Here is a 10,854-nt window from a genome sequence, read left to right as displayed (position 1 = left end):
TTGGACAAGTTTTTTTGGCTGAAAGATTGACAATAATTTTAATTTCAAGCATACATTCCTAATTTTTACATAGAAAAAATATCACACTTATTTCAGTCTTCAAAGGCATGTGCAGTCTATAGTCTTTTATTTGTCTTGTAGTATCATTCTGTATAATCAAATCAATCATGTAATATCATTAAATCAAATTCATATAACTTCGTAGTGTCTACCATGAGTAAGAAAAGTTATTGTGCTCTCTGGAGGATATAAAGCCTATTCTTTCTTTCTTTCTTTTTAAGTTCATTTATTTATTTTGAGAGAGAGAGAGAGAGAGCACACATGTACGCACATGAGCTGGGGAGTGTCAGAGAGGGAGAGAGAGAGAATCTCAAGCAGGCTGTCAGCACAGAACCAGACTTGGGTTCGAACTCATGAACGGTGAGATCATGACCTGAGCTGAAAGTAAGAGTCAGGTGCTTAATCGACTGAGCTACACAGGCACCCTTAAACCTGTTCTTTAAAGGCAGAGACAAAGCAAACATTTGTCAGATGTGTTTTGATAAATAATAGACTTTCTGAAATCAGAGGAATTCGATCTCACTGTGGGTAGATGGTGCTCTGAGATAATCTGATAAAGGAAGGATTTCAAACAAATCTTCCAAGAATTAAGGAAGGCATCGGGAGATTATTTATGTAATTTTGCACCCCATGAAAACGTTTTGTAAGGTTGTGTTTATTACATACTGCAGCAGGGGAGATTGCACACAAAGAACTCGGGTTCCCTCTTCCACTCACATGAGAGACTCTTACTTCTCCAGGGAAAACTCCAGCTCCACTTCTCACCCCTGCCTCCTGGATGAAAATTAGCACACTCGGTCACCAATCACTGGTTATATAATCACAGTGCTTCTCCTTGTATTTCATTTATTTTTACCACGTTGGACACAAAACAACGTCAAGTCACCAGCTGAAATGTCAAGATTTTGATGAGAGGGACACTATATTTAGGATTTTCAGTACAGGATTTTCCAAATTTTATTCTATATAATACTAGTTCTTTGATAAATTTCTGTGGATTTTAAAAGAAGAATCACCTAAATTTGTGATTTACCATGCACTTTGGGAATTTTATTTTATTTATATATATTTTTTTATTATATGAAATTTATTGTGGGAATTTTAAAGGTTTTAAGAGGATTTGCAGGGCCTACTTCTGCTTGTGTACAGGTAGCATTTGATGATAGAAATCTTTATTTCCATTATTCCTATGAAATCAATGAGAAGTTTTGTTCCAGGCCATCCCCCACCAAAGTGATGAGTTACAACTGAAGTGTGCAAATAAACAAACCTTCATTGGCAATTTAGGCACATCATGATCCTCAATAGAATATCTATTGATTGAGATTAGTGCCATCCATCATCACCTTCATCCATATTCTAGGTAATCTCCTTATAATAGAATAAAGGAAACTTGTCTTTGTCTCATTATCAGAACTGTTTGTAGATTTCCCCAATAACTGATTTATCTTTATTTTAATAAGACTGTGAGTCAAGTACTTATGTAATCTCCTTCTTCATATTGGCTACTAGAACAGCCAAATTTTGGCCCATCTCTAAAAACTGCCTGGATTCTTCCAGCTTGCATTATAATAATCTCATTTCTGGCTGAATCCTATTTTCTTACATTCATTTTCCTCTAGACCATTTCTCTTTATCTGCCTAGTTGTAGGTGCATTTTTTTTTCATGTTCATTGAATGTATATTGTAAATTTCCTTAGTCTTTTTTTTTCCTTTTGGAACAAGGGGAGTATAAACAAATATATAACTATATTTTACCAACTACTTGCATATGTTTTGTTTCATCAACTCAGTCTCCTTTTAGAGAAGCAGTGTAATATAGGAGAACGATCATTGCATCCTTGGAGCCAGGACAGATGGCTTTGTCTCAATTCTGTCTTTACTAGTTGTTGCAGTTAGTTAATATTTTGAAATTCTCTGGACTTTCCTTTTCTCAGTTGGTTAGAAATAGATAGCCTAGCTTAAAGACTTCAAGCCAAGTGCTTTGGGCTGGAAGGTACAACAGAACTCCTGTTCCTGCTGTAGAAAAAGGTAGAATGATATGGGGTTAACTTCTGTCAGACATGGGATAGGAACAGGGCTGGTCTAAGATATGTGGGTAGCTAGAGTAGGCTAATTTTTTTGCCATTTAAATAAATATGTCTTATGGATCTGTTTTCATTTGTTGTTTTTGTTTGTTTGTTTGTAAAGAACACACTTTGATTTAATCAGAATTAATTTTAAAAACAAATTCACACAATAATTCTCCTCCAATATCTGTACTGGAACAGATAATTTGAAAAAACGTCAACAAATGGCATCATCACGATCTTTTATCTTTTAAATTTGAAAATAGCATACCAAAATGCTGAGCAATTATATATTGAAAGTAAGTTATTCATTTCCACTAAACAGAATATTTTTGCATTATTTAGTTTCAGAATTTTAGCTGACATTTTGTCACACTCGTGGCAAGAATATTCAACTGCAAAAGGTCAGGGCTAATGAGAAGTCTGTGTTGCCTCTCTTAGCCTTGAGGATGCTTTCTATGTAGTCAGGAGAAAACTCTGGTTGTATTTCACTCACAAGAAAAGAAGCTATGCATTCATGTCTGTATTCAAGTCATCACCCATTACCCAGTACATTTGTAACTCTCTCAGGCAAATGAGAGTAGAATACAGGCGAGCTTAAAAGATAGATGACATTTAATACTAAGCAAAACCCGGATATGATCGCCGTGTTCTGTTGGAACAGATGTGTCACAATTGTATGAATAGACAAAAGTGCTGGCAGAATTGAGTGTCACATGTCCCTGTCATTAGAGGCAAGCAAAACTCAGAAAGACCTGCATTGAAACAAGTGCAGTCACACTCTGGCTGGTCACACAGTTGTAACAGAACATTAAGTTGGATTTATGAATTTGAATTTATTGGATATACAGTTTTATTTGTTTGCTTTTATAAATTTTCCCTGAAGTTTAAATTCTATGCAAGATGTAAACATCCTTATAGCTGATATTATGTTCACCTAGATCTGAGTCTGGCCTACTCTCTTTTGCCATTTGGACCTAGTTAGTGTCACCCTTTCATAGGGGCCTTTCCTTATCAATCAAGCCTTCCCACTCCATTATTCTCTGTCTCATGACTCTATTTTATTTTATTCATAACCCTTATCGTGATCTAAAATTATCATTCTGTTTATGATCTTACTTTGTCTTAATTTTTATTGTCATTTCCCTCTCATTATAGGTATTAGCTTCATGAAAGAATGGATATTTTCTGTCCTGTTCATCATTTTAATCCTAAGGCTTAGGACACTGCCTATCATAGTCATCAGACTCAATATTCTGAGTGAATGAATACTTTTAGTACAAACTTAAATAACCTTATAATAAATGTAATTTAAATCATCACTCAAGATTGTTTATATTTTGGTACACTATTTCAAAGGAATCTCTGTTATTTAGGACAGATGATGAGAATAGGTAACTTTTAACTTCTAAACCTTAGGTTATATTTATCATACCTAGGACATTATGAAATAAAATGTAAAAAATACTAAGCACTTGTTTCTACATCAGAGATATGAGTCTTTGGGTATCCTATTGATAGTTTATCTTATTAACTTTGGATATATTTCTTTCAATTTGGCCGTTTAAATAGACCCAAGCCTTGAGGCAAATTTGGAACTAGACTTATTCTTTCACCAATGCCTTACTTCCTGGAGCAACTAGTAAATCTGTCATAAAGATCAGATTCTGGATATTGTGATTTTATCACATCATTAAATAAAAGTTTAAATCAAAGTCAAATAAATAAATCATTACTGTGAAAAAATGACTTCTTTATTGCATAAGATAATTAAAGGTATTCTTAGATTTATAGTAATGCAGAACATGGAACTTAATCTTTGATTAAGAGGAGAATCAGTAAAAGTATATAGAAAGGAAAAACTCAGATTACTTTTGGTCACCAAGTGCATGGAGGTTTTCCCCCTTCAAGCAATCTCTCTCTCTCTCTCTCTCTCTCTCTCTCTCTCTCTCTCTCTCTAGTTATTGCAACCACTGAAGACTTTAAAATCCCACCTGGACATCAGGTGAGAACAGGACAAAGGGTGGGCAGAAAATTAAACTGCAGATCAAACAGATAGGAGGCTGGTGAGCAGACTGTGGTTACTCATGTTTTCACCAGGCATTGGCTACAGAAAAGATAAGTGGCCCTCACAGGCAGGGTCTCTGCCCTAGAGTAACAGGGTGCAGAGGCCACCATAAGCTCCCAGCTAAAAAACATGGGAGGGACAAGAAGAAAAGGCACTTCCAAGGAAGGAAAAAGAAAGCTGGACACCAGCTGGGTCTCCTACAGTTTGACTCAATTCAACACTATCTACCTGGAGATAGTGTCAGATCCAACAGGTTAGGGGCTCCGTCTCACAAGACTGCCTTCACTCCACTTCAGATGTCAATCACAAGTAGGAGGTCCCCAGGTTCCCCACAACTTTTGTTCCACTTGGCTACAAATAGGAGGTCCCCGTGACCCTCTCCTTGCCTTCAGTTAATTTACTATACAGTGGCTCAAAGAAGTCAGGGAAACATTTACTAAGGTTGGCCTTTTATTAAAGAACATGATAAAGGGTATAGATGAGAAGCCAGATGAAAAGGTACATGGGGCAAGATATTTGGGGAAGGGTGCCGAGCTTCTGTGCCCTCTCTGAGTGTGCTACTCTCCCCACATTTCCACCAGTTCACCAACTCGGAACCTCTCTTAACCTCATACTAGGATTTTTATGGAGACTCTCACATAGACATGATCAATCATTAACTCCATTTTCAGCCTTTCTCCCTTCTCAGAAGAATGGGGGGCAGGACTGAAAATTCCAAGCTTCTAATCATAACTTGTTCTTTCTGGTGACCATTGCTCATCCGGGAACCATCCAAAACCTCACCCAGAGTGGCCTCAATAGAACGAAAGACTTCCTTCTCACACAGGAAATTACAAAGTTTTTAAGAGTGGTATCAGGAACCAGGGTCAAAGACCAAATATAAGAACCAGAAATGTTCCTAGTGCTCTTATCACTTAGGAAATTACAAGGGTTTCAAAACTCTGTGCCGGGAACCGGGGGCAAGGGCCAATATGTATTTTCTCTTATTGTCACAATGTGTTATTGAAGTCTAACAGTTGGGAGTTACAAGGCAGCTTCTGTGGGAGAAAGAGAAAAGACTTCAGAGAGAGCGATCTCCATTTATATTCTGGCTCTGTCAGTTACCAGCATCTGTGGTCACAGTTCTGAGATGACTAAATCCATGAACCTATAGAACAACTCTAGCATAAGGCCTGGCATATAGTAGATGTTACAAAAACATAGTTCTTTTCTCTTATCCTTTATTAAATTTTCTCCATCCATTTGTGCAAAGAATTTCACAAAAACTGGCCAATTATTGGGGAATGATCGATCTAATCTCGATCTCATGAGAATTCAAAAGGCACAGAAGATAGTTAGCTGCACCTGAACAACTTTTACTGAGTTTGCTTAGCAAACTGTTGACTTACTGACCTGCCTGTATGCAAAGATTAAGTAGAAATACGCAACACACAGTACCTGCAGCTTCACAATTTTATTTTATTATTTTTAAGAAAATTTTTAAAGATTTTTAAAAGTTTATTTATTTTTGAGAGAGAGAATGGGAGAGAGGAAGAGAATGTGGGAGGGGCAGAGAGAGAGAGGGAGAGAGAGAGAATCCCAAGCAGGCTCCCCACTGTCAGTGCAGAGCCCAACGTGGGGCTTGAACCTGTGAATCGTGAGATCATCACCTAAGTTGAAACCAAGTGTCAGACACTTAACTGACTGAGCCACCCAGGCACCCTGAAGCTTCAGAATTTTAAAACCAAAGCTCATTGGCTGCCTTCATCGGTTATCCAGGTTTGTTCCTTCTCATGTTTCTCAATATTGTCAATAAGCCACTCTTCTGTTTGATACCTGAACTTTTAAATTCATCTTTGACTCTGCTGCAAGAAGGGTGATGAAAAGATGACATTCACTTTCGTCAAGAAGTTGTTGTGTCTCTGTTTACCTGGCTTCATACAAAAGATTCAAGGGGGAGGAACACACAGTACTCCTTGTCTAGAGGCAATAAAGCCTAGTGAGCAAGTCAGGCAGAAAACCCAGGGATAATAATTACATGTGATAAATGCTTAGAATTTAAATATAAAAATTTGTTGTTGAACCACTGGAAAGGAAGTAATTACTGTTACCTAGGGTATCATAGAGGGAAGTGCTATTTGAAATGTGTTTTTTAATTTTATTTTATTAAAAAAAATTTTTTTAACACTTATCTATTTTTGAGACAGAGAGAGACAGAGAATGAATGGGGAGGGTCAGAGCGAGAGGGAGACACAGAATCCAAGGCAGGCTCCAGGCTCTGAGCTGTCAGCACACAGCCTGATGTGGGGCTCGAACTTGCGGACCGTGAGATCATGACCTGAGCTGAAGTCAGATGCTTAACCGACTGAGCCACCCAGGAGCCCCTGAAATGTGTTTTAAAGAATGAGTAAGAGTTCAGTAGGTGGAGGGACAGGGAGATTATTCTAAGCAACGAGAAGTTAGAAGATTCTCAGAACTTAGTGTCTGTGCTTTGGATTTATTATAAGATGTTTGGGTGGAAAGTGAGAGGGAATGAAATCTGAAAATTACATAATCTAAGAGTGTGAAGTCTTCGGTTCACTCCTAATAAATTAGGGCATTATGTCAATTCTGCTGAATGTTTAAAGATATAAGTTTATTCCAGGGGCTCCTGGGTGGTTCAGTTGGATAAGCGACCAACTTCAGTTCAGGTCATGATCTCACGGTTCATGAGTTCAAGCCCTTTGCGTGTCAGGCTCTGTGCTGACAGCCCAGAGCCTGGAGCCTGTTTTGGATTCTGTGTCTCCTTCTCTCTCTGCCCCTCCCCTGCACACACTCTGTCTCACTCTGTCTCTCAAAAATAAATAAATGTAGAAAAAAATGTCTTTAATATATGTTTATTCTAGTAGCATCAGAATTTTCTTCCCTCTTCCTTTTCAAAGAACAGACTTGTCTATTTGAGCATTTTGCAAATTTTCCTGACTCGAAACCCCCTTTAATAGTATTTTTAAAGATGGTTTTAAGTATTACTTTAGTAGTAATAAGATGAACCATATGAAATTGCTAGTTTTTAGCTGTTTGGACTTACCAAAATAAAAATTTCAGATGATCCAAACTGTATATCGGGCTATATGAAGATTTTTCATCATTTCATTGATTTTACTTGGTTAGTTATAAAATGTGTTCTTTTTTTTAAAAAAATCTTTAACTTTTATTTTTGAGACAGAGAGAGACAGAGCATGAACGGGGGAGGATCAGAGAGAGAGGGAGACACAGAATCCGAAACAGGCTCCAGGCTCTGAGCTGTCAGCACAGAGCCCGATGTGGGGCTCGAACTCACGGACCGCGAGATCATGACCTGAGCCGAAGTCGGCCGCTGAACCAACTGAGCCACCCAGGCGTCCCTAAAATGTGTTCTTAATACTTTCAAAACTTATTTATGGAGATTATAGCATAGTGCTTCTGTACAATTCATCCTATTCAGATAATTTTAAAATGAATTCTCATTTATAAATAGTACACTAATCTAAAAATATTCTATAAAATTTTATAATAAAAAGCATGACTTTTTGGCAAATTTCAAACGGCAATATATCAAATTTGACCTGGGGGATGAAATAAATGTTAAAATGTCAATTGGAGTTTTACCACAAATTATATCATCAATAGTGGACAAAAGCAGTTTTTAAAACCTTGTGTTTGAAAATGCTACATCTTACATTTGAAATATCAATGGAATTATTTTTCTAATATTCATGGTTTTCAAAAAATAAGGAAAATATGGAAGTACAATATGAGTTTATCTGTAAGCATTTCTCCACAAAGATCACATTCCATAGACCAGGAAAACAAAAATGTCACCTGGTGCCTGGCTCCTTTCTGATCCCTTTTTGCTGTGTGAGACACAACAGTTTTCTTACCTACAAAATGGCTTAGAGTCACCTTACATAAATATATCTCCCGATATATATTTTTTTCTCCTTAGAAATTAGTCATCCTAAATCCACACAGGGGAAGAAATAATCTCTTAATTGATCCTTAATTAACATCACAAGTACCCCTTCTCTTGAAATAGGTGTCCTAGTATTTTCTTGTCTGCCTTTCCTTGGGTCTGTCATAATAAGCAAATATTAGTTATGGATGGCTGTTCCTGAGTTTTATGAGATTGACTTTGAAAAGCTTCTACTGTATAACTAAGTTTAAATGCTGGCTAAGGAGTTTTAATTTTCCTCAGACTGCCAACTATGAGAATCAATCAAAGCATTAACAACAACAACAAAGCAACATCAACAACAATTGACTACATGATACAATAAAAGGTAATTCATTCTGTCTGACCAAATGAAAGACTTCTTGAATGGCTGCTATGTTCACAGAACCTTCTGTGCTTAGCAAGGAAAAATATTTTGAAAAACCAAAAAGTAACTGTTCAGTTCTTAAATGTATTAGATCTCATGATGAGTTAGGGGATCTGTATATATTAATTAGGCTTTCTCCAAAGCAGAGCCTGAGACAGGGACTTGAGCAGAGGGAACTTATTTGGGAGACATTCCCATGAATAATAATGACAGAGCAGGAGTGTGAGACAGGAAGGGAAAGAAGAAAAGCCAAAGGATTCATTTGTGAGGTCAATGCCCTAAATAAGTGGGATTCTTCCAGGATAGTTGGAGAAGGGTGCAGAGTGCCTTCAGAATTATCTTCTGCAAAATGAGATGCTGGAGCATTTATCCATGAGAACTCCCTTCTTCGTTTAGTGTTTCTATGTCTACCACAATCTTTAACTGTTGACAAAGAAAAATGTGAACAGTTGGGTACAGGGCAGGGCTAGTTCTAAACTATGAGGATTATGGGAAAGAATAAAATGGAACATTCTATAATGGGTTAACAGGTTCATATAGCCTTTTGTTTGGAAACCAATACGGTGATGACTGAAGAAATAAGAAAATTCCTATTCACTTTCTAAATTTCGCCCAACGCCAGATCCTGCTAATTCTTGCCTCTGTTTCATCTCACAAACTCACTTCTCTATATCCTATCCTTTAAAATCACAAGGGAAGAACGAGAGATGTAGGTTTTGGTTTTAGTAGTCTTAATTGTTTTTAATATTTTTTATGACATATGTGAGGAAAAAAGTCATCTTATCTCTCAAGTTTTAGGTATTTTTACTCCTAAAACAGGTTAGATGGTTTCTAGAGTCTGTTTTAGTCATGGTCATGACTCATGTCTTCTAAGCATGCTTATCAGTCAATATTACCTTTAACGTATCCCTTCTGTAATTAATGTGTACAACAGAATTATATGCATATGGGTGTATAATGAGATTAGAAGTTACTACAAATCCTTGCCTTGTACCAGTAGGTTCTGTAGTTACCTGCTATAATGCCTGAGGATGTCATCGCCAAATTTGATTCTTTGAGTTGAAGTGTATTTCTGGGAGATCTGTGTAAAATATCTGTACATAAAATATCTTGGGGCAGCAAAGACTATATTGGTTATAGAGGTTTTACATCTGATCATGAAGAAAGATTTCGCAGTCTGAGGTAAACATCACATTGAGAAATTGGTTTCCAAGTGGCAACATTTTATGTATATGTATATGTATATGTATATGTATATGTATATGTATATGTATATATGTCTCTCTATGTATACAACCAGTCATATATTTTATAACAGTTTTGATTGCAAAAATTAAAGGGAATATATGTATTTGAGGCATTGTCGGTTACTTTCCTGGCTGAAGGAAACAAGTCTTTCTTAGATTAATTTATAATTTCCCTGATGCACTAAATTCAAATCCTTGAGTAACTGGTGCCTGGGTTGCTAAGGTTAACCACTGAATTGACACTACTTAGAAAACCCAAGTGGAATCCTATTTAAAAAAGAAAAAAGAAAACGGTGTTGCTTCAAAAATATCTACTTTTTTCTAATTTGTAGTGAAAAGAACATCTCCTTATTTCTTTCACTAGTATGTTCACCTTTAAGGGAAGAACGCTTCTCAACCCAAGAGACTTAAAGAGAGTCGAATAAATAATTTACCTATATTCTTTGTAAACACATACCGAGTTGTACAACCATGTGTTGAAAGGGAAGTTATTAAATATTTTCTGCTTCTGGACACCATGGGCAGGGCACTAAGAAAGGGCGCTCTGCCTCTTTTGCAGACAACCCCTCCCCACTGTGTGAGCAATGCCAGAGTCACCTGTAAAAACCCAAAGGGAATAGGAGGGGTTTAGGGTATGGTTTTGCCGATTTACCAGTTCTCTTTATGGCATGGCATATTCATGCTGTTTCTCTTTCTGTAAGGCCGCATTAAACATTATAATTTATTATAGTCATAAAAATCAAGATTTCAGGGTGGATTGGGACCTTCAGAATTCTGATGAGTATTGAACCACTTCCATTTGGTAGCTGATCATGTATGGAAGTTAAATCACTTTTTCCCATGGCACACAATTCATCAGTGGCAGAGCCAAGACTAAAAATGAAATATCTGACGTCTAATTATTTTGGTGAATTTGACATCAGATGACCATTCTGAAGGTTAAATACATGGGAAATGCTGGCTGTATATGTAGTTCTTAACATGTAGCAGTGGTGTACCAAGAACAGGGTGATGGAGTTTCTACCCTGGCTCAATAGTTTTTAAAGCCATAGTTTAGAACTTGAACAAATAAATAATGTTTTCTAGGGGCGCCT

This window comes from Felis catus, chromosome B1, assembly GCF_018350175.1.
Source record: "Felis catus isolate Fca126 chromosome B1, F.catus_Fca126_mat1.0, whole genome shotgun sequence".
Taxonomy (NCBI): Eukaryota; Metazoa; Chordata; class Mammalia; order Carnivora; family Felidae; genus Felis; species Felis catus.
Note: the sequence above shows the minus strand (reverse complement) of the source record.